The sequence below is a fragment of the Camelus ferus genome, chromosome 2 (genome assembly GCF_009834535.1).
Source record: "Camelus ferus isolate YT-003-E chromosome 2, BCGSAC_Cfer_1.0, whole genome shotgun sequence".
In the NCBI taxonomy this organism is placed as follows: Eukaryota; Metazoa; Chordata; class Mammalia; order Artiodactyla; family Camelidae; genus Camelus; species Camelus ferus.
In genome coordinates, this window is record NC_045697.1 from 83,926,576 (window position 1) to 83,949,725 (window position 23,150).

General features: G+C 37.4%; 1 long non-coding RNA gene across 4 annotated transcripts in view; it reads right to left on the reverse strand.

Annotated features, from left to right (window-relative positions):
• Positions 1 to 446: 446 nt before the first annotated feature.
• Positions 447 to 23,150, reverse strand: part of LOC106729726 — a 280,510-nt gene continuing 257,806 nt past the window's right edge. For all 4 annotated transcript variants that reach the window (XR_004313487.1, XR_004313484.1, XR_004313486.1 and 1 more), the window contains 3 exons: positions 20,205 to 20,257; positions 14,812 to 14,917; positions 447 to 2,441 (listed from right to left, as the gene is read on the reverse strand). This is a non-coding gene — a long non-coding RNA (uncharacterized LOC106729726). The remainder of the gene's footprint in view (positions 2,442 to 14,811; positions 14,918 to 20,204; positions 20,258 to 23,150) is intronic.

The window sequence follows — 23,150 nt, forward strand, 5'->3', positions numbered from 1 at the left end:
CTTTTAAAATTGCATCCAAAAATTACTTAGAGATAAACCTGACCAAGGAGATGAAAGACTTACATGCTGAGAATAATATCCTTAAAATGGCCATACTACCCAAAGCAACCTACAGATTTAATGCAATCCCTATCAAATTATGCAGGACATTTTTCACAGGACTAGAACAAATAATCCTGAAATGTATATGGAACCACAAAAGATCCAGAATTGCTAAAGCAATACTGAAGAAAAAGAATGAAGCTGGAGACATAACCCTCTCAGATTTCAGACAATACTACAAGCTACAGTAATCAAAACAGCATAGTATTGGCACAAAAACAGACACATGGATCAATGGAACAAAATAGCCCAGAAATAAACCCACACATCTATGGCCAATTAATCTACAATGAAGGAGGCAAGAATATGCAATGCAGAAAAGACAGTTTCTTCAGCAAGTGATGTTGGAAGGCTGAACAGCCTTATGTAAATTAATGAAGATATCATTCATTATCTTGATTGTGATAATGGTTTTACAGGTGTGTGGATATCAAATTGTATATTTAAATATGTACAGTTTACTGTATTTCATTATATCTCAAGCTATTACATATTTTTAATTGAATTTATTTTTTTATAGGCTTGATATTTTTGTGATATTAAGATTTTTCCAGCCAAGAACATGCTCTGTTGATTGTTTTGCCCTTGGGCCCTTCAATTGTTAGTATAAATTCTTTTGGTTTCTGGGAATTTAAAGAAAATATAGGTCCTGTATTTTTCTTTTTAACTTAATTCTTTCCTACTATCTGTTTTATGTGTGTTTGCTTTTTCTCATTTTTGTCTCTTTATTGCCAATAAAGAAAAAGCTATTGATTTCTAAATACATATGATTGCATTATCAACTTCTGTTTTTAATTTCATTACTTGAAAACTGAAATTTGGGTTTTTAAAAAAGATACATAGCTCATCATTAGCCCTATATTTTTTGATTCCAGTGGTTTCACAAATTATTTAATTTAACATTTTTTTACTACATTCATTGAAACTTCCAGAATAATGTTGATTAATAAACTTGACAGTGAACATTTGTGTCTGCTTGAGCTCTTAAAGGAAATGACTCTAACACCTGTGTTTAAATGATGTTCTAGGTAAAAGTGATAAGCATCACAAATACAGAAACACCTGTTCTGGTTTGTTTTTTAGTATCAAGGTTGGAAAGCAAAAACAACATTTTCCAGAATTCCTTGCATTGAGGCTTTTTTTCATTTTTTCATCTTTTTATATTTTTCAAATTGTTTGCAATGAACACATAATTAACTTACCCAAGAACACAGAGCTGGTAAGTGGTCAAGCCAAGTAGATACACACAAGTGTATCTGTCAAAACACTGTTCTCTAGTGAGCATGTTTGCTTCCCAGTTACTGTTATTTGTTACTGTAATTGCATTATTTGATACCTAAATTTTATTTGCATTATCTATCTCACTTAGAAGATTTGGTAAGGACAGCCCAGCATACATGCTGGCACTTGTCTTTTGGTGATTTTATGCATATATTCTTTGACTTGGCTAATTTTAGCCCCTTCACTTGTAACAAATACTACATGTTGCTATAACGTGATCCTTTTTTTTTTTTTCCCCTTACTTTGTTACAAGCAAGGACTCATTTGTTGAGGGGGACAATTTCAGTATTTCAGAAGCTGATTTTGTCTTTCCCTGCTCTTATAATTTAGGTATGCCTCTACCAGAGGTTAATGTGCTGTGCAAAGGTACCTCTCTGCTTAACTCAGATTTCATAGAATAATCAAATATCAGAGTTGGAAGAACCCTTAAAAATCATTCTAGTCCATCCAATACTTTCATTTCCCAGATGGGAAAGCTGAGGTTTAAATAGTCAAGCTCACGGTCACATGGATTTTGAAAAGCTGGGACTAGAACCCAGATCTCTCAATCTATGCTCCAGTGCCTTTTCTGATTCCACATTTTCCATATTTTTCTTAAAAAGCTTACTTTAAAAGTTAAGCAAACTTTGAATTATAACTGCATTTCCAGAGGATACTTTGAAGCAAACTTAAAAAAAAAAAGAGTCAGATCAATATATACACATACACACATTAAAATGCATGTGTGTATGCAGGCACATTCCCCCTCACCCCCCCCCCCCAAATCAGAGAGAGAGGGGAGGAGAAGAAGGGAGGGGACGGGAAGTCATCCATTTATGCCTTACTTTAACCCAACACTGTACACAGTCCTTGAGTTCCTAGGAATCTGGCTCTCAGCTTCAGCCTTTCTAGGCTCTATGCCTTCTTACCGTGACTTGCATCGACAGTTTCCAAGCCATCCAAGGGAAGGTGTGAATCTGGTCTTGTAGAACGATGCTTTAACTATGAAGGCCACTTCTTCTACCTCTAAATTTCAGCTTTAAGATCCCATCTTTACAGAAAGCAGTCGCAAAGTGTCTCTAAGTGAGAAGCAGAAGGTGGGAAACCAAAATCTTAGAGAGGATGACCTTCCATCAACTCTCAAAGAGAGGTGAGACAGACTCCTATTTCTGGGGTTGAGCTTTCTGTCCTGTTTAATTAGTTTAAATGTATTACCATATGCTCTACCGTCCCTACCATAGTTTCAAACCACTTGTTACCCCACTAAGTTCACCATACAGTTGACAATGAAAGACTCTTTTAAACAGAAATATAAATGAGGGAAAATCTGACTTGTCAGAGATTTCACCCCTCTGTCATAAAACTTTGGCTTTGTTAAATCTTGATTATTTTCATTCTCAATATTCTCTCCACAGATGTCAGCTAATTTCTCAAGTGGTTTTCACATAATCTTTTTTCTTTTCTAATTTGTAACTGTTTTGCTTCCTTTACTTATTTCTTGCCTCTCTCTGTTAGCCCTTTTAAGAGAAACAGCTCCCTACTTCCAAGCATCAGGGGCCTACAAGGTTCTGAAAAACATCACTACAGTTACGGGCTCATAAAAAAACCTCATGTCACTGAATCACCTGAGTTAGCAAATGAGTGGTGTTTCTCTGCCTTTATAATCGTTGTTTCTGCTCTTAGCATGCATGCGATAGATTCTGAAGTCAAGACTCCTATGGAAATGTGTGACCTGTCATTTTTGTAACTGAAGAGAATGCCTTCCTCATATAATTGGGCATAAAAGCTGTGAACATTTTGCCCTTCCTCAGTAAATCATACACATCACCATCAAAATTTGCTTTTTTAAAGATAAGACAATAGTCCCAAATGGAGTCACTCATGCTAAGCCCCATGTCACCAAACCAAGACTTAATTACAGTTTGGGCTCTCACAGAAGTGGAATCTTAAATCATTCAGTCAGGAATCACCTGCTCAGCAGTAATCAGGTAATTTGCCTGATAGACCCTGGCCATCCCCTGAAGGAATATAATCTTGCGATAACCAATCTGCTTTTTGCCTAGTATAAGTTTCTTGTTCCCACTCCCTTCTGCCTATAAAAGCCTTTAATTTTGAACAGCTCCTCAGAAGCCCTTTCTATCTGCTAGATCGGATGCTCCCTGATTTATGAATTGCTCAATAAAGCCAATAAGATCTTTAAATTTTATTCAGTTGAATTTTGTTTTTTAAGTCTTAAAGAAGTTATTTCTTGCTCTATATTTAGGCAATTTTCAAACTGACATGTCCTCTAGGCACTAATTGTTAAGGCTATCATGTTAGCATTCTGCCTTTAAGCCCAAGAGAGCAAAGCACAGTGAGAATTTAAGTATGAGAACAACATCCTTGTTTTATCACTAATTATAAATCTTTGACAAAATTCTTCTTACAGATTATTTTTAGTACTAGAATTGGAAGCCTCTTAAGTTCTAAAGTTCAAGTCATTGGGGGTTCACATATACTAACAGGTGTAGGAGAATCATTTAACTTAAGGCGCTCTGTAAAACTGAGCGTACTCCATTTCTTCAAAGTGACTTCATAAAACATTCTTCCAAGTTTCCGTATTTTTCACAGAAAGCTACAAGGGCTCAATGATTTGGGGGACTTGAGCCCAAAAATGAAGCAAGTCTCTGGCAGCCTTATCTGTATCTCTGATATCACTTGAATTCAGGGAATGGCAAATAGAGCTATGATGTTGCTGCTTAAGAATTTTAATCCTTTTTAAAATGAACTGTGACTAACCAGCTATGTTAATATGAAAGACTATGTTTTGTTTTTCAGTACCATTTTAAAAGCTGTTTAAAATTTATTTTCGTTTTCTAATTGTTTCTAGTATATAGAATACAATTGAGTTTTGGATATTTATATTATTTCCAATAGCTGTGCTTATTAACCCTAATAGTTTGTACATTCTTTTAGATTTTTTACATACATACATAGTTATGTCATCTGCAAATGACAACTTTACTTTTTTTCTCAAAAAAAATACTTTTTCTTTTATCTTTTGTCTGTTTTATTTTTCTCGCCTTGTATTGACTAGTACCTCCAGTATAATGTAGAACAGAAGTGGTTATAGTAATCATCCTTATCTTAATTCCAACCCAAGAGGCAAATGTTCAAAATTCACCATTAAGTAAAATGTAGTTGTTGATTTTTTTAAAAGATAATCTTGATGAAATAAGATAGTTCCCTAGTTCCCTTCCATTCCTACTTTGCTGAGAGGCTGTTTTTCCCCCCACCTTGATCATAGTTTTTCTGCATTTATTGAAATAACTTTATGTTCTTTTCCTTTATTCTGTTAATGTAGTAAATTACATTGATTGAATTTTAAATATTAAATCAGTTTTGCATTTCTGGAACAAACTCCATTTGGTCTTGATGTTTATTAGATTTATTAGATTTGCTCATATCGTGTACAGGACTTTTGCATCTGTGCTTATGACAGATATTAACCTGTAATTTTCTTTTCTTGTAATTATTACACTAAAGTCATCTCTAAATGTTCAGATGGAAGTTTTTAAACTTTTTAAATTAAAAAAATTTCCTTTAATGTACATAGTACGATATTATTTTTTCCTAGAAAGACATATTTTAAAATAATTTTTGAAGAAAAAATTTTTGGACAAGAAATACTTCAAAAATATATTAGAAATATATTAAATTATTTAATTTTCATCAATTTTAGTGTTCTTTTCTCTCTCAAAAGTATCACAATTGGATGTTAAATTTTTATGGACCCTTATTAAGAGACAAGGTTGATTCTTCCTGGCCCTTAGATTCCCAGATAAAGAAAAATTTTTTTCCTGTTGAAGAATGAACCTCTGAACCTTGTACTGGAGGCTGAACATCTCCTATCCTTTCCCTGCTCTGAGCCTTAGCTCTTGCTGTTACCCCCACCTGGAGTACCTTCTGCACTCCAGCAGTCTTTGCCTTTTGGCAGTTTTCCTCCACCTTACATTCCAAATTAAATGCTCTCTTCTTCCTCCATTCCAAAAATGTGAGATTTATTTCTCCTCTGAGTATAAAATATTAATAATCACTAACACATATGATAATCACTACATGTCAGATACTATTCATTCTAAATGCTTTAAATATGTTAACTCATTTAATCTCCCTAACAACTTTGTGAGGTAGATATTACTTTTATTACTCTTTTACAGATTTAAAAAAAAAGCTGAGTTTCAGAGAGGTTAAGTAACTTCAAAGTTTATGCCATTAATAACTGGAAATCCAGGATTCCAATCTAATTGTTTGTTTCCAGAGCCTGTCCCCACACTATGTCACCTCAGGCAAGAGCTGACAATAATTTTTCATTTCTATTGTCACTGATGTAGCTTGGATCCCCTCATCTCTCACAGCTCTTTTTCAAGAACTGATTGCGGGGAGGGTATAACTCAAGTGGTAGAGCACATGCTTAGCATGCATGAGGTCCTGGGTTCAATCCCCAGGACTGCCTCTAGAAATAAATAAATAAACAGACAAACAAAAAACCTAATTACCTCCCCCCACCGAAAAAAAAAAAAAAAACTGGGGAAAAAAAAAAAGAGCTGACTAATTGCTATTAGTAGCAGAGGCACCAGGACATACCTTCTGGCTCCCACACTACTCCCAAAGGAACCTTCTAAAGCATGCATCTAAACAGCATCCCAACATGACAAAACAAAATAATCACCAAACCCCCCCTCAAACTCTCATTTATTTGCTTAACAACATTTGTCAGCTCTTCATACCTGTCAGACAAAGTCCAAAGTTACCGTAGCACCACGGTCATTTATATTCCATAGTCAAGGCTTCCAGCTTCAGCTCCAGCATTCCAACACTGCCCCCACCCCAGCCTTTGTTCCATAGCCATGGCTCTCAGTTAGTAGCGTTGATTTAAAACAAATAGACTGCCAGAAATTTCTCCAGCAAAGACAGGTTTACTCAGGATCAGCAGAAAACTGCACTTCAGGGTCTACAACCATGGTGAGCCACATGCAATCTCCAGCAGGGCAAGGGAAGAGCACTTTTATAGAGGGGAAAGGAAGTTGGGAGGGCACCAGGAGACAGAGTCCCGTGGCTTCTCACTGGATGAGCCCTTGCCAGGAAAGAAGAGGTCTTTCTGCTTCCTGTTGGGCTTTGCTATTGTCACAGGGCATGAGAGCTCACCTGTCTGGTCTCCTAACTCTGTGTAATTGAGGTTTCTGCTTATTTATTTATTTTTCACAGTAGTCCTTAAATGTACATGCTTACTTATGTCTCCATGTCCTTGTTAGTTAGCACCCCCCCCCCCTTTGCATTATCCTTCAGCTTTCCTCCCTCTCTTCCTCTCTGCTTCCCTTCTTACCTACTTCTACTTTTCTTTCTTCTCTCTCTCTGGCTACAAAGTCCAGCCCAGATGTGATTTCTTCTTTTAGCAGCGTTCCATAAGCACTCCTTTCATCACCACCCCCAGTGTAATTATTTTATTTTCCTCTGAGATACTATAACCTAGTGAATCTACCTCTGTTATAGCACACATCATATGGCATATTGTGATTTGCGTTTATACTTGGGCCCACAACTAGCCAGTGAGTTGTGGGTAGAGACCATATGTTACCTTTATTCCCAGCACCTAGCACTTCGTGCCAGGCACATTGTAGGTATTCAACAAATGTCCTGTGAAATGAATGATCTCTTTATCTATTGGATCACATAATAGGGTTGAACACATTGATGGCTCTCAATAATCATTTTTTGAAGTGAGTAGCCTTGTACCTTCTTCTTCCTCAGAGTTAGCAAATGTCTGGTTCTGAGATGTCTAAATTTATCAAGGAGGATTGTAAAAGCTTATGACAGGACCAAGGCCTCCTCACTAGCAAAGCTTAATACTATGCCACTGTTTGTATCTGGATGCATAGAAATCACTCCAGATCACTGAGTATTTAAAATTTGTATGTTCTAAAAAAACCAGTGTTTCCTCTTGTTCTCTTTTTAATGTGAAGAAGAAGGTGCACAGAGCCTTCGATTGTATAGAAATAACAGACATCCTCCTTTTTAAAAGTTCTATGTGGCATTTTAAATAAAGGATGTGAATTTGCTTTGTTTTTAAAAACAATCTACAAAAATTTTTCAACAAATTTATTCTGTATAGGTATAAGCCCAAAATATAGGCTTTTATTTTTATAATGTGAAAAAATCTTGGCTTCAAAATAATTTATTAATAAATGTGTAATTGAGCTATTTATATTATGTTAAACTTTGGACAATTTTTGCAGAACCTGTCATCCCCCATTCTTTTTCAAACATTAAAGGAACAAAATAAAGACAAGCCTTTCTTCTTGGCGTTTCTACATTAAAAGTGCTGGGTAATTTCTTTTGTACTGCTCAGTTATGATATAATGATCAATGCAAAAGCAATGTAAAAGAAATACCAAATGTGAGAAAATTCTTTATCTCAAGAAACTGTTAGTAGCAGTAATATAAGTAACAACCATAAAGAGCAACCCAACTCCCCAGGAAACTTCATAAACGGTACCCATATTAAACTGAGGGCACGATAGATTGTGATGGGTGTGCATATTACAGAATAATTTTTAAAAACACCCGATAACCCCAAAGGCCAACCAAGACATAGTAAGTTAATAGACTGGATTGCATTTGACAGTAGAAAACCTTCAATGGAAAAATTTCTGGATTTTCCAGAATTACAGAGAAGCATACAGTTCACGGAAACAGGATAGATGTTTTTAACCAAATGTTTTAAATAATCTGTGAAATGGCTACAATTTTTAATTTCTTCACTGATCAATATAAGATGAATATAAATTAAAAGAGAATCACTGAATTCCACTGTAAAGTTTAAGCTTGTCTTTAATTTCCAGTTGAGTAGAATGCTTTCATACTAACAGTCATGTAGATTTTCCTAGAACCATTTATTTGAATAACATTAATCATTATATCATAACTAAGATACATTTAGAGTGTTTCTATTCATTTTAAAGAAAGTGAGGGGCTTTTTTTTGAGAGGTTTTTTGGGTACCTTGACTTATAAAAGTAATTTGGGGAGAAATAGTGGTGAGATAAAATTGCAAGAATCAAGAAGTGGTGGTGATTTCTTGTATAACTTACAGTTCTCTTGCTTTCTTTAGAATCTGTACTTCCACATAGTTGAAAACCACAGGGCTTCCTGGCCATGAAGCCCTCAGGGTCAGTTCTTGATGCTAGGCTGGCTTTCCGTGCTCTCATTTCTTCCTGCTGCACAGGAACCACGGGCAGTAGCCCTATTCACCATTCTGTTGAACACTACTGGTATCTTTTTTGTTGCTTGCTGGTCTTTTGATTCTAGACACATAATGAGGAGGATATATATAGTCTCTCCAGCTCCCACTGCCTTGCTGCCCTGAAAACAAGCACAGTGGACACTTCTCCTTTGAGGATTTTACTATTATTCGTTGTGGGATAGAATCTTGATTAAAAATAGTTGGGCTAAGACAATTACAAATTTTTTTTAAAACCTTATAACATTTTTGAAAAAGGCTATTTTTTGAGCAGTTTTATGTTCATAGCAAAATTGAGAGGAAGGTACAGAGATTTCCCATATGTCGCCTTGCCCCCCTTATAACATTTTAATACATGTTGCCCCTCAGTTTCCCCATATGGCTGGGAGGCCTAAAACTCTAAGGATTCCTAATCTGCTCTTTTATTTTGGTGGCAGATTTTGTGTGTTCATAGCTTTCCTGTTTCTAGGCCCAAAGATCCCTTTCTCTATCAAGGCCTTCTTCCCTATATAAGCCTGAAGATGCAAAATGAAAGGTGTAAATCTGAGTCAGTGCGAGGGCACCTGTCTCAGAGCCTTCCAGGCTTGACTCCCTTCTCAGTGACCTCACAACTCAACACAGAACACATTCCCCTATGATGTTACCACACCTAGAAGCTTTCTTTGAATAATTGTGGTTCCTGGGGGCCTTAGGTATGATATAAAAAATATGTAAGCCTGAGTGACTAAATCTTCAGTTTTATCAATGCCGCCTACTACATCCTGAGACAGAGGCTATGTATGTCCTTAGTTTAGCCCAAAGGTGCTCATTTCATCAAAGTTTATGTAGAAGACACTGAAACCCCCTCCATCATTCAACTTTTCAAACTTCTCCCAGTTTTAGGTCCCCCTTCCACTCCTACCATAATTTCTGGCATCCCACAACAAGTAATGGAAGCCTTATTTGGAGGCATGATGGAAGGGTGAACTTGGCTGCGAGTTACACCTTAGAGGCCACATCTTTCCTCATGGTTAACATCAGTATACTAAATGAATGCCAAAATTCCATATACCCTTCATGTCAGTCAGGGGAAAAGTAAGCTCAAAATGTTCTAAGATATAAGCAAGTAACATTACTCTGCTGTTGAATAAATAAGGTGATGATGGTTATAATAATGTCCATTCTATGTATTACTGGCTCTGTTATTAAACAACTGAAAAGGTGTGTAAGAACACCAAGGCATCATGCAGGTAGCAACTGCAAGAAGTCATGAGACTGGTTCTGTAAGGGTGGGAGTAGCTACAGAGTAGAATCAAAGTCCGCTATCGGAACAACCTGCTATAGGAACTGGAAACAGGTAGGCCCAAGTCCCTTCTCTCTTCTCTGGCCTTGTAGGCTCCCTCTAGCGCCCCCTATTGGCAGACCTAATAAGGAGGTGCTGGCAAAACAGAAATGCAGCCTGAGTCCCAGCTCAAGCACCACAAAATGTAGAAGGGTGGATTTGAAGCTGAGAGGTACTGTGATAACTGACATACTGAACACAGAATCTTGTGGGGTATATTTAGTGGGTGGGATAGTGACGGGGCAAAAAAATGATGATAGAAGGGGAATAAAGTTAGTGTCAGAGGAGGACACAGGAGATCTTGAACAGTAAGTATTGTGACTAAAGGAAGACCATTGGTTTTACAGCTGAGATTTGACTAAAAAGGCATTTGCAGAGAGTCACTGAAACAGTCTCTGGATTATAATGAAGTGGACACAGTTCATGTTGACTGCTCTTTCCATGACTTTGGCTAAAAAAGAAGGAGAGGGATCGGGAATAACCTAGAAAGATAGCAGGGTAAAGAAAAAGTGATTTTGAAGGAGAAGGAGATGGGAGAAAGGAGATAAGCCATTTTCTTGATAAAAAAGAAATACTTTCTTAAAGATGGAAAAGAATGAGTGAAGTTAGAAAAAAATATGTGGACATGAAGGGAGTAGACAAAACATTGGTAGGATGATTTTAATCAAATAGGGTAAGTGATGAGGCGCTTTGCTGAGGATGAATGTTGCTGAGGTGGGACTGGGACCTGAGTGAATGAAGATGGTTCAGAACACTTCATGCATGGGATTTAATAGGGGCAGGAAACTTCCATACCTGAGAATGTAAGTATCTAAACAAAATGATCCCTAGCAAATGTCTGAACCAAACCAGAAATAAGAATAATATACACTTTGGTGTGTGTGTGTGTGTGTGTGTGTGTGTGCGTGCGCGCGTGTATGTGTCTAAGATTCTAAGCCTCCAATTTCGTTTTGTTTCTGTAGTCCAGGATTTTACAACTGAGGTACTATTGACATTTTGGACCAGATAATTTCTCGTTGGGGATGGAGGGCTGTCCTGTGCATTGTAGGGTGTTTAGCTGCATCCTGGCCTCTACTCACTAAATGCCACAGCAAACCATCCCCTAACCCACATCATGACAGTCAAAAGTGCCCCCAAACATCGTCAAATGTCCCCTGCAAGGAAAATTACCCTTGGTTGAGCACTACTGCCCTAGCTCCATGAGCTCAATGAAGGCTCTGCTGATTTCTTTGCTCCCAGCAGCAGTCCTCTCTTTGGGCAAAGGCTATACTCTCAGCTTCTTGCCCTTCTCTGAAATTTTGGCAGTTCCTAATCCTAGTTAGGACTAGGTAGGTTAGGTTCAGCACTTCTGAAATCTTTAAATAGATTTTTAAAAAATTTTTATTTGGCTTTTCCAGTAGTTTTCTGTGGGAATTTTGTTCTGCTGAAAGTTATCCCCTAACATTCAGGACACAATTCCAAAGAACTCTCTTTTTAAAAATTCATTGATTTAGTTCTGTTTTTTTCATTTATTCTAACCAAATCATCAACAATATTCAGCCCATGGGCCAAATCCAGCTCTTGCCTATTCTGGGAATACAGTTTTACGACAACATAGTCACCCCATCATTTACATATTGTCCGCAGGTGCTCTTGCACTAAGAGTGCAGAGTGGCTGCCAGAGATCTATGGCCCTTGGACCATAGTTTGCTGGTCTTTGCTCTAGATCTTGGACACTTTGAAAGCTGTATCTCTAGGTCTAATATGTTATGGCTGGATGACTGCATGTTCAAATTTTCTTAGATTATGTAAAAATATATATTGAACTCAGTCATTTTCTTTCAAATGACAATGAAAGACTTTGCTGTAGTTGTCTGCATTGTTACGTATCATTTAAGTCAAATGGCAAGGTTGGTTAAAGAATAATGCCAAAGAGTGTAATTTTAAGAATATGGACCCAATTCCTGGCTGTACCTATTAGTTTAGTTTTTTTCAGTCACAGACTTCCTCTTACACTACCTGTGTTGCAATTAAAATGTATTATTTGTTCCAAGGAGACTAGGGCAAAGTGAATAAGTGCATCAGGACAAATTAGTCATTCCTACAGATTAAAAGAAGTATATTTATGAAAGATGGTCATTCACCTTTCTGTTAATAGAATTCCTTATATATCTTTTTACATTACACATATTTACATTACATGTGTACTCTTCAAAACTTATCTGAAGAATGTAATCATTTATATTTCATGTATGTTTGATAATGTATTGTTTGATAATAAGAATGCCTTCCACTGAATTTCTTTCAAAAGTAGACAACCCTTGAAATAGTTACATTTTTCTTCCCCACCTTTCATAGGCACATATGATAGGCACAAGTGATAATTAGTATAACTGTATGTCACAAATGGACTCATACTTCAAAGAAATGAAATTATTTACTAGTTCCAAGTTGTTGAGATTAGTTGTCCTTGGACTAAAATAATATTTATGTACCCTGTCTACCAAATACAGCTGCTGCCTATATGCTTCCACATCAAAATCTTATCATTAAAAAAATTTATTGAAACATAATTGATTTACAATGTTAGTTTCAGGTGTACAGCAAAATGATTCAGTTATACATATACATACATATATACTTTTTCTTTTCAGATTCTTTTCCATTATATGTTATTACAAGAAATTGAATATAGTTCCTTGTGATATACATTAGGTCCTTGTTGTTTATCTACTTTATATACAGTAACATGTGTGTCTGTTAACCCCTAACCCCTAACTTAGCTCTCCCCACCCTTTCCCCTTTGGTAACCATAGTTTGTTTCCTGTTTGTGAGTCTGTTTTTGGTTTGTAAATAAAATTTGTGTCTTTTTTTTTATAGATTCCACATATCAGTGATATCATATGATATCTGTCTTTGACTTACTTCACTCAGTATGATCATCACTAGGTCCATCCGTGTTATTGTTCTTAATGATTTGTTCTGCTAATCTTTTATGAGGAACATTGTTAGTCAGATGTTATCCTGAACTCATTTTGCATCTTGAATATTAATGTGTGTAAGTTTGTAATTTCGTTAATTCTGTGGCAAAAGCATATTTATCATACTGTAAATCTTATCAGTCTTCGAACAAAAGTTATTTAAAATTCTGAAACTGGGTTATTTTATGATTCTGAGTTGCCACTGTACCTGGGTAGTATCTGTTATTTATTTGCTTGTCTCCTGAGGGTTATTGGTAATTCTTAACGATTTCCGTCCCAGGGTTTCCTTAGCCAAAATAATTTTGTAAAGAAACTAAAGGGTTTGTTTTTCAAATGAATAGTTATACTAACTAGAAAGCATGCCTCTGCTTTACTAGGCTTAAAACAAAGTATCTCGCCTTATTCCAACATCTGTATTTCATTTATTGCTAAGGCAGGATAAGATGATTTGGAAAGAATGGAGTGAAATCAGTTTTAATGATCATTATCTGATTTTTTTTTTTGAACTGAAAATTTCCCTCCGAGTCAGGTTCTGTCATGCTTAACTTTGAGTGTGTGCTTCATAGGAGTAAAAGTTACAGTGACTTAATCCACTCCTCTTCTACCTCTTAAAAAACTACTTACTTAACAAAAAATGTTAGACTAAGAGACATAATCTTTCTTGACATTTCCGTGCAGTGGCTCTGTTGGATTTCACATGTATGTGTTTTTTAATTGCCTGCACTTGTTAAAATATTTTATTCCTCCAAAAATATAACACACTTGGTCTGGATTTTACAGCTTTTCAAATTGATTATCTAAATTCAGGTGATTCTTGGATTTTTAAAATGCATTCATGAACTTATGGTTACCAGGGGGGTGGGGGTAGGTGGAGGGATAAATTGGGAATTCAAGATTTGCAGATACTATATATAAAATAGGTAAACAACAAGGTTCTACTGTATAGCACAGGGAACTATATTCAATATCTTGTAATACCCTATAGTGAAAAAGAATATGAAAAGGAATATATATGTATAACTGAAATATTATGCTATACACTAGAAATTAACACATTGTAAGATGACTATATTTCATTAAAAATGCACTCATGAATGAGATACATCAGAAACAATGTATTGAAATATCTCATGTGTGCATTAAATTTTCCTATAATGATAACATAATGTTACATTTTAAAATTGTCAAACTGTGCAAATTTTTATGCATGTTTATTTATGTATGTCTTTCAAAAACTTTTCTTACATTTTCCTAAAATTCTACAGATATCTTGCAGAACAGATGACTTGCTCAAACATTACTTTGATATTTTGATTTTTAAAAAAACCTACTTTATAAAAAAATAAATAAATAAATAAAAACCTACTTTATAAAGATGTAAAAAAAAGTTTTCAATGGCATTTAAACTTCTTGCAGAGAAGGAATTTTTTACATATGATGGCCATATTCCCAATAATCCTAATCATTACTAATATCAACACTAAAAAACGAAGAAATATATAGTAATAAGGAGAATAGAAATAGGAAAAGAGATCTGGAAGTTACACTTTAAATGATGGACAAACTTCTCCTGGCAGTTGAAGCTTTTGGATGCTGGCATCATTACCCAAGTTGGGAAGAAGGAAAGTGGAAGGAAATGCTATCCCTAGAGATATTTAAGGCCAGGTTTGCCAAAGTGCTGGAAAACAAAATGCAGGAAAACCCCCTGAATACGTGGTCAGGGCAATGGCCTAAGTGTCCTCCATATAGCTTTTTCTGTGCACCACTGGTGGGGTAAGAGGGCTCTGAGTCTGGTTTGCACTTTCACTGATGCCAGGGTGACCTCAGGCAATTTGCTTCACCTGGCTGCCACGTTTCCCTCTCCCCAGAGGGTCTAGAAAATGACACTTACTTGGTGGGGCTTTATAACCGCTTCAAGATTCCAAAGAGAAAGTTATGAAAGATGAAAAAAGCATTGTTCCTTGTCACTCCATTTGTTGGTCGACAAAAGTTGAAATCTGGAAATAAAGTCCAAATCAGGTTTAATATGTTAGTTTTAAGTTTGCGTTTACTGTGTTTCCATTTAATTCAATTTGATTCTATGCAATTTCATTTCATGTGTATTTACTGAGCAGCTACTATTATCTTCAGAAAACTCAAAATCCAGGGTCTGTAGAAGTTGGTTCACTCGCCACGTTGGAAGGCCAGGGGGATTCCCCTGTTTGAAGGATAGAAAAAGAATCTCCCAAATCCCTGTCTGGTCTAGCAATTCCATTATATCCAGATGTGAAGCCCAGTGGAAAAAGTGGGAGACAGGATAGTCAATGCATCAACGAACATTTTTGAGTTCCTAGTGAGTTGCAGACACTATTCTAGATGCTGGGGAGTTCGGACTGAAATGCAATCCCAGTCGTGGATGAAACTACAGGTGAAACCATGCTCTCTCAGGACCTCATTTCACAGTTCTGTTAAAGGGTATGATGCTATTTCTACTACTTCATGGTAGGATTGTGAATGGGAAAACATCCTGAGTTAAAAAAGTGACAAACCACTACTAATAACAATAACATCCAAATAAACTGAGTGCCTCCTGACTCCAGCACAGTGCTGAGCATCACCAGCATCATCAGTGCTTCACAGCAGCCTTTTCTTTTCCATGTAGGAGGAAACTGAGGCATGGAAGCCAAGGTAACCAGCTAGTGGTTGGCAGAACCAGGACACAAATCCAGGCCTGTCTTGATTCCAAAGGGTTATGAAGTGTAATGAAATCCGGTCAGCTGAACACCTGCTCTCAAACTCAGTGATGGCCATTTTACCCTCCCTCTGCTTAGTTATTGCCAGCTGCCTTGCAAATAATTAGCAATTTCCCAGGAAATTCCTCACTTTTGTGGGAAGTCCGTTGCACTGACTTGCAATAAAAAGCTGTCTCCTTCCAAAAACTTTCAGCTAAGGCATCTGTGTTTCCATCCAGAAAGGATCGTCTTAGAAAGCAAAGAGAAGGGTGAAAGGAAAAATTTATTAAGAAGTTACTGTGGGCCAGGCACTTGTTTAAAATTTGCTTAAAAAACAAGTGTTTGGAAACATCTCATTTACTGCTCAGAGCAACTTCCAAAGAGGAGAATACCAAGGTTCAGAAAAGACAAACGATGCACCCAAGGCTGTACAGAAACTAGCAGCAGGGCTGGGGTTTGACTTCACACGCAGCTCCTACCTCTCCCCACCACCCGTGCTGCCTCTGAAGAAAGTAGACGTATGGTTTCTTGCTCAGTCAAATATTTTTATGATTTAAATAAGCAGTGCCAGTCACCACTACTGCAACGACACAGGATAGGTCTCTGTTCAAATATCACCTCCTCACAACAGAAAGCTTCCCCTGAAGTAGCCAGTCTCTCCCTACCTCACACTGACAGCTTTATTTTTCTTCATTGTGCTTATCACTTTCGGACAAAACATAGGATTATTTGTCTTTGTTGTCTCTCTTGCCTACTAAGATATGAGTTTCTAAAAAGCACGCGCCTCATCTGACTTGTTAATTTCCATATCCCTCATGCTTAGAACATTTGAAATAATAAATAATAACATTAGAAATAATAAACATTTGTTAAGTAAATGAGTTAAAGCAGTTTTAAAGGCAGGGTAGATAGCAAACTCGTGACAGGTTAACAGCACAGTATGGTTTAGTCTGGAAAGCATCACTTTGGTGCAACAAATGCAGGAATTTGAATTAAATTTCTGCTTCATAGGTTAAAAGTGATTCCCAACTTAAGAGATTACCTAAAATTATCTAAAATTTGGTTCTTCAATATAAGGCTTCACTCAAGAATCTCATCAGCATTATTTATTTTATTTACTAGGCATTTTTAATACTACTCTTGCAACTTTAGATATTTTGTCACTGTAAATGTAAGTCTATTTTAAATTTTATTACCTTCCAGAAGCCTAAGGGCTAAGCAGACATTTTAATTTACCTTGTAATGCTATGAAGTTAGAGAGGGGGTAAAAAGATTGATGAAAAATGAAAAGATCAGAAGAGAGATAACTAAATTATGAAACTCCAAAAAGTATTAGTATTATCTATGAAAAAACCCCACACAAATTAGCTGATAACTACTACAAACACTGTAAAATCCAGATAAATAACGATATTTTATTATTTAACTGAATCACCTTTCCCCCCTACATTTTTGGTTGAATTCTCTGTGATTTCTTGTTTATATGACAATAACTTTGTAATATCATTTTTTCCATTAGCCTCTGGCACGGTTAATTGATGTTAGTTTTTATGAGTGATAACTGGGTTGCATACTACATGAGACTTTTCATGTAAGCACTGTAACATGGCTCTAGGTTTATGCCCATAAACATAGAAATTCTGATAAATTCTACTTTTCATATATAATAGTAAAAAAAAATACATGGTGCATTTATAACTGTTTGTGCTACATTATCTAACAAATTCCTGAAAGCAGACACCTTTGAATTTGAGTAGGCATCAATAAGAAACAAATTCTTCACTGGAGATTTTTATGTTTAGCTATTGAAAAAGTTTCCACAGACTAGTTTGTGGTGCTGTACATTTCAGCCTATGTGTCTCCTCTACTGCCCAACTACTTAACAGTGGCAGCATCTTAGAATGGGTCGATGTTACAAGATCTCTGACCCTGCCCTTCAGTGTTTCCACACCAGGTGAATCGGCACAACAAATGGTGGGAGTATGCCTGGGAGCTGTTCATTCCTAGGCTGGCGCAGCTGGCAATAACTTGACATGAATGTAACTGAGAACTACATAAACATATTCCATCAAAACCAAGAGGAACAAATCTTCAACTCATCTTCCCTTTAGCTGGATTCCAAAAATGCTCATGGGTACTCCACCACCACTTGGCTGGGAAGTTGGAGTGAAAAAAGACAACAATCCTCACCAAATTCAGTTCAAGTATATTACTTTGGCAGATTTTACAAAGGCATATGAACATGTGAACACGTTGTTGGTGTTCCTTCTGGGCCCTTGGAAGGGATCTTGGAAGGGTGGGTCTTGAGCTTCTGCTTCTTTAACTTCATAAAAGATTCTCCAGGAATGGGTTCACATTACTACACTTCAGCTACACTAATCTCCATCTCGTTTTTGTATTGATAAGGACTATTTTTGCCCTTCTTTTCATTCTTCCTGCCTTTCAAATAACCATCTCCTTACCATTTGTGTCTCAGCTCAGGGAGGCCTTTTCTGATCTCCCATGGGTATCACTCCCATTACTCTGCCATGTCACCCTGTTCCTCTCTCTTTTTAGCTCTCCTTTCTCTCTGAAGCTCTCTTGTTTACTTATTTATTGTTTGGCTTTTCCAGTAAACTGTAGGTTCCGAGAGAGAGGAATTTTGCCTGAGGTTCTTATAGCTACACCATCTGAACCTAGAAGAGCATCTGGCACACATTCATTCCAATGATTTTTGAATGAATGAATGAACTATAAGCTCAAAAGTGCATAAGTATCTTTTTAATTAGCTATGAATATGGTTTTATCATTGTAATCAAGTTATTCCAACTCTAGTCTCCCATTTCACTGGGTTGGCAGAAAGCCAGTCTCGGGTATGGTTAGGGCCCCTTCCTTCCAGGGGTTTGCAATAGAGGATCAGGTCATCAGTCACCGGACTGTCCATGGTCTTGACCAGCAGACAGGCCCCAACTGCAGCTTCTGTAACACGCATGTGAGAAGGAGCCCTGCTATTGGTGTCCAGCAGCTAAACCTTTCATTTCATTCTTTTTTAAAAAAAAAAAATTTCTTCATTTTCATAATGGAGGAACTAGGGATTGAACCCAGGACTTCGTGCATGCTAAGCATGTGCTCTAGCACTGAGACATACCCCCTCACCCCCGGCTCCTGCCACATCTACCTTTAAAAGACCCTGCAGCTGTTTCCCTCTGAGGCCTTGCCCTTCTTTCCCTGACAGCAGCATGGCAGTCTGCACTCCTCGAGAGACCCACAGACCACTAGACCCTCCCAGTCAGGACTAACAACCTCCCCTGCTTTTCTCAAGGGCACTGCTCTGGGATACCTTGCAAAATAATTTTATGGCACTTAGACCTTACAAGACTGTGAATCGCTGTTAACACCTTCTGTTTCTGCTCAGAAAATCCTCGAGTTAAGGAAATTGTAAAGGTCTGACTACTTTCTTGAAATAAGAAGAAAGGAGAAATCTTAAGAGCAAACACAACTATCAAAATCTCAAAAATTATCCTGTCACATACTCTATAAATTCTTGTGTATTGGAAAAGGAAACTAACTTGCAGTTTGGCTGTCTGTATGCTATGCCTCTCTGTTAGGGGCTAAATTTTATCCTCTCAAATTCATGCACTGAAGTCCTACCCACCAGTATCTTAGAATTTTGGAAATAGGGGCTATAGAGGTTAACTAAGTTAAAATGAGGTCATTAGGGTGGGCTCTAATCCAATATGACTGGAGTCCTTATAAGAAGGGGAGATTAAGATACAGGCAGGTACCTGAGAGAAGACTATGTGAAGATACTTGGAGAAGACAGCCATCTACAAGTCAAGGAGACAGGCCTCAAAAGACTCTGCTGACACCTTGATCTCAGATTTCTGGCCTCCTGAAATGTGAGAAAATAAATTTCTGTTCTTGAAGTCACCCAGTCTGTGGTCCTTTGTAATGGAGGCCTAGCAAATGAATATCCTCCCTCATGCTGTAAGGCTGGGCAAAGCAGCAACTCTGGGCTTTGAGAAAAGGTCGGAGTTGCTAGCACGCATCTCCTTAGCTCTGCAAGGCCCTGCAATCACCAGCACTCATAACAGAGCTGGTTTCTCCCCAAACCACATTCAGCCTCAAAGCAAGAACGGGCACGTAAATGAGCAGGGAAAATGCTTTCAGGAGGGCCTGAGGGTGTCTTCTTTCACAGGGCTCCTTGTCGCCTGCACTGGAATGCCGCAGAGCCCCCACACCACCTGCTCACATGGCATTTCATGCACGTGCATTCCAGGAAACAACACAAATACTCGAGTGGCAGCAGGCCCTAGCGAGGCCAGCAGATGATGCATTAGTGATTCTCCAATAGTCAGAGAGTTGCATAACTGTTAAATATGAGTTCACAAATGTTTACCATCAAATCCATCATCTGTAGATGTATTTTTTAACACCTAGAAAAAGGTCTGTTATCTCTGGGGTCAATTCCCAGTCCCTCCATTAAAATAAATAAATAAATAAACCTATTCACCCCAGCTGCCCCACCAATGACAACAATAAAGATACAGAAGATATCATGTAAATCTCATCTTTGATAATTCATTGACATTACCTTACATTTTTTCTTAAAAATTATCTTTACTTTTTCTGCTGTTTCAGTACTATCTGAAATGCAAAAAAAGGGAATATTTATCAGCAAAAACATAACCAGCAAAATGATATATAGTTAGTAGACATCATGAGTCATAACATTGTATTTCATTCCCTGACCTTACAGATAAACGACCTCCAATGTTTTGGAAAAATCAGATGCCTAAAACTATTTTTTTTCTAATAAGTTTATTTAACTCCATCTTCATTGTCCTAAAATGCACACACACACGCACACACGCCACTTTTATAAAGTATGCTTTTTGAAAATGAAACTTTTAATATATACTTGTCCTACAAGGACTTTAATCCATGTGGCTTCATTTGGTGATTCGTTGGAATTTAACTCACATAAATAGATTAGCTAATGTTGTAAGATGCCTGCTACTTTTTTTTAAGGCCTTTTAATAAGCATCAAGTTTTGGTGGCCCAAAAGTAAAGAAAACATTAAGTTTGGTTTAGATATTGAAATTATGGTGCATTTTTCCAGTTTTGGTCATTCTAAATTTCACATAATTTTACAATAATGTTGTGAGATAACAGAACATATGTATTAGTCTTTGCCTCCCATTCTTGACACAGAGCTCCTAAAACCTTTGTAATTTCCTAAGTGATAAGAACACTAGTTCTGATATTGGTATTTGACCTCTGTTCCTCACACAGAGCTCCTGAAACCCTTGTAATTTCCTGGATGGTAGGCAAGCCTTTGTTCTAATGAGGCGACTGTGGGTGAGTTCCTGGATAGCTCCTGAATGAGGGCTAGTCACTGGAGAGACAGAACCATGATTAGAAGCTTGGAATTTTCAGCCACGCCCCTCCATTCTCTTGAGAAGGGAGAAGGGCTGAAAATGGAGTTAATGATTGATCATGTCTATGTGATGAAGCCTCCATAAAATCCCCAAAAGATAGACTTCAGAGAACGTCTGAGTTGGTGAGCGCATGGGGATGCTGCGAGAGTGGTGCCCTGGGCAAGGCCACGAGAGTCCCATGCTCCGCCCCAATACCTTGTCCTACCCTTCTCTTCTACCTGAATGTTTATCTGTATTCTTTATTACATCCTTTAATAAACTGGTAAATGTAAACAAGTGTTTCCCTGAGTTCTGCAAGCTGCTATAGCAAATTAATCAACCCCAAGGAGTGGAGTCTTTGGAACCTCTGATCTATAGTTAGTTTGTCAGAAGCAAAGATGATAACCTGGGGCTGCAACTGATGTCTGCAGTGTGTGTGAATGGGGGTGGGGGGCGGTCATGTGGGCCTGAGCCCTTATCTCCTGGTAGATAGTGTCAGAATTTAGTTGAACTGCTGCTGGTGTCCTGAGAATTGTTTGTTGGTGGTATGGGGAACCCCCCCTCCACAGGTACACATTGGAATTGTGATCAGAAACCAAAAGAAATGTTTATTCCTTTTGCTGTGATGCTTTATTTTTCTCCAAAATAGTATTTTACTATGTTATTCATAATGAAGAATAACTTCTAGGTTTTTGAATAATTAGAAAGCGATCACAGACATTAGCTCAAAATGGAAAGTAATGATATTTTTGAGTGAAAAATTAGAAAAATAAAAAAGAAGCAGGAGGTAGGCATGGATAGCTAATGTGAAATTATTGCAGAATAAGTTATTCCTAATGGAATATTTTTGCTTCATAATATGCCTTCCCAGTTCACGTTAGGCTCAGAAATCTTACCTTGCTGTCAAAATTGAGAAAGATAGTGTAAATATTATCTGCCGAATGAAAAATCAAATGAATGAATGAATGAATGGTAGTATAAAACAACATCTGATAGTGTTAAATGATTTAAATAGCATAGAGTTAGAGTTAGTCTAAAAAGATCATTTTTAAAACCATTTAAGTCACTTTTTTTCTCTTAATAATTTTTTTTCTCTTGACTTGATTCTTAAATCTCAAATAAAATAAAAAACAGGCTTGTGTGTTGTTTCACCAGGGCTCTGATTCTATTTCTCTACTAGTGTCTTAGGTTCACCCCATTGGATCTGGGATTTGATTTCACCCTCCTTGCAAGCTACTAAGTTACGCTGTTACTGTTTCATGGATGCTGAAAGCAGATGTGAGACTATCTTGAGTAGAGACAAAGAGCTTTATTACTCAGGGCAAAACAAGCATTGCGACCACTAGTATGTTTACAACAGTTCATCTTGCCTCAAACTCCACAGGGTTGACATGATATGACCCAGGTGGATGTTACACACACAGTTTTGGTTTGCATCTAACAGCTAAGGATCACTAGAGTTAGTCAATCCATTGCTTTTATTTTGTTTTTGTCTAACAATCAGCTAGCAAACTTGCTCTTTCTCCCGGATTGAGAAATTTACCACATTTCTCAAGGTTACTTTCTGCAAACAAAACCCTGAGAAATAGCTTAGGAAAAGAAGGATTAAGACCTTGAATTCTGACACACCTAGAAAGTTATACAGAGTGCTAGAGGCCCATGGAAGACTCTCTGCCACCACAACCTTGTGATGGTTTCATCCTCACACTGGCTTCCTCTATTGGTTGCTGTCAATGTCCACGAGGGGTGGGGTGGAGAGGATGTTGCCCTGACAGCTACCTGGAAAAGTCTTGAGCTTCCCTGTGGTTAGACCATCTATGAATTAATTACTGGGGCTAAGGAAATGTTCCTTGATTCAGGCTTAGGCTTGTACCCATTCCTGAACTAATCTCTGTGTGTTAAGGATGAATGGTTACCCTGATTGCTTTAGCTCATCCATGCTGCTGGGGTGGTAGGATCAATTGTCCCCACCCAGTAGCTACTAAGGGGGAAGAGGCAAAATGTTAGGGAGGCAGTCACACCTACTTCACATGGTCTCTAAGTGGTGTAATTAAGAGTTTTGCTCTGTTTCAGGTTTTTCCAAGTCAAATGAAATGGAGAGAAAGAAAAGAAATGAGAAT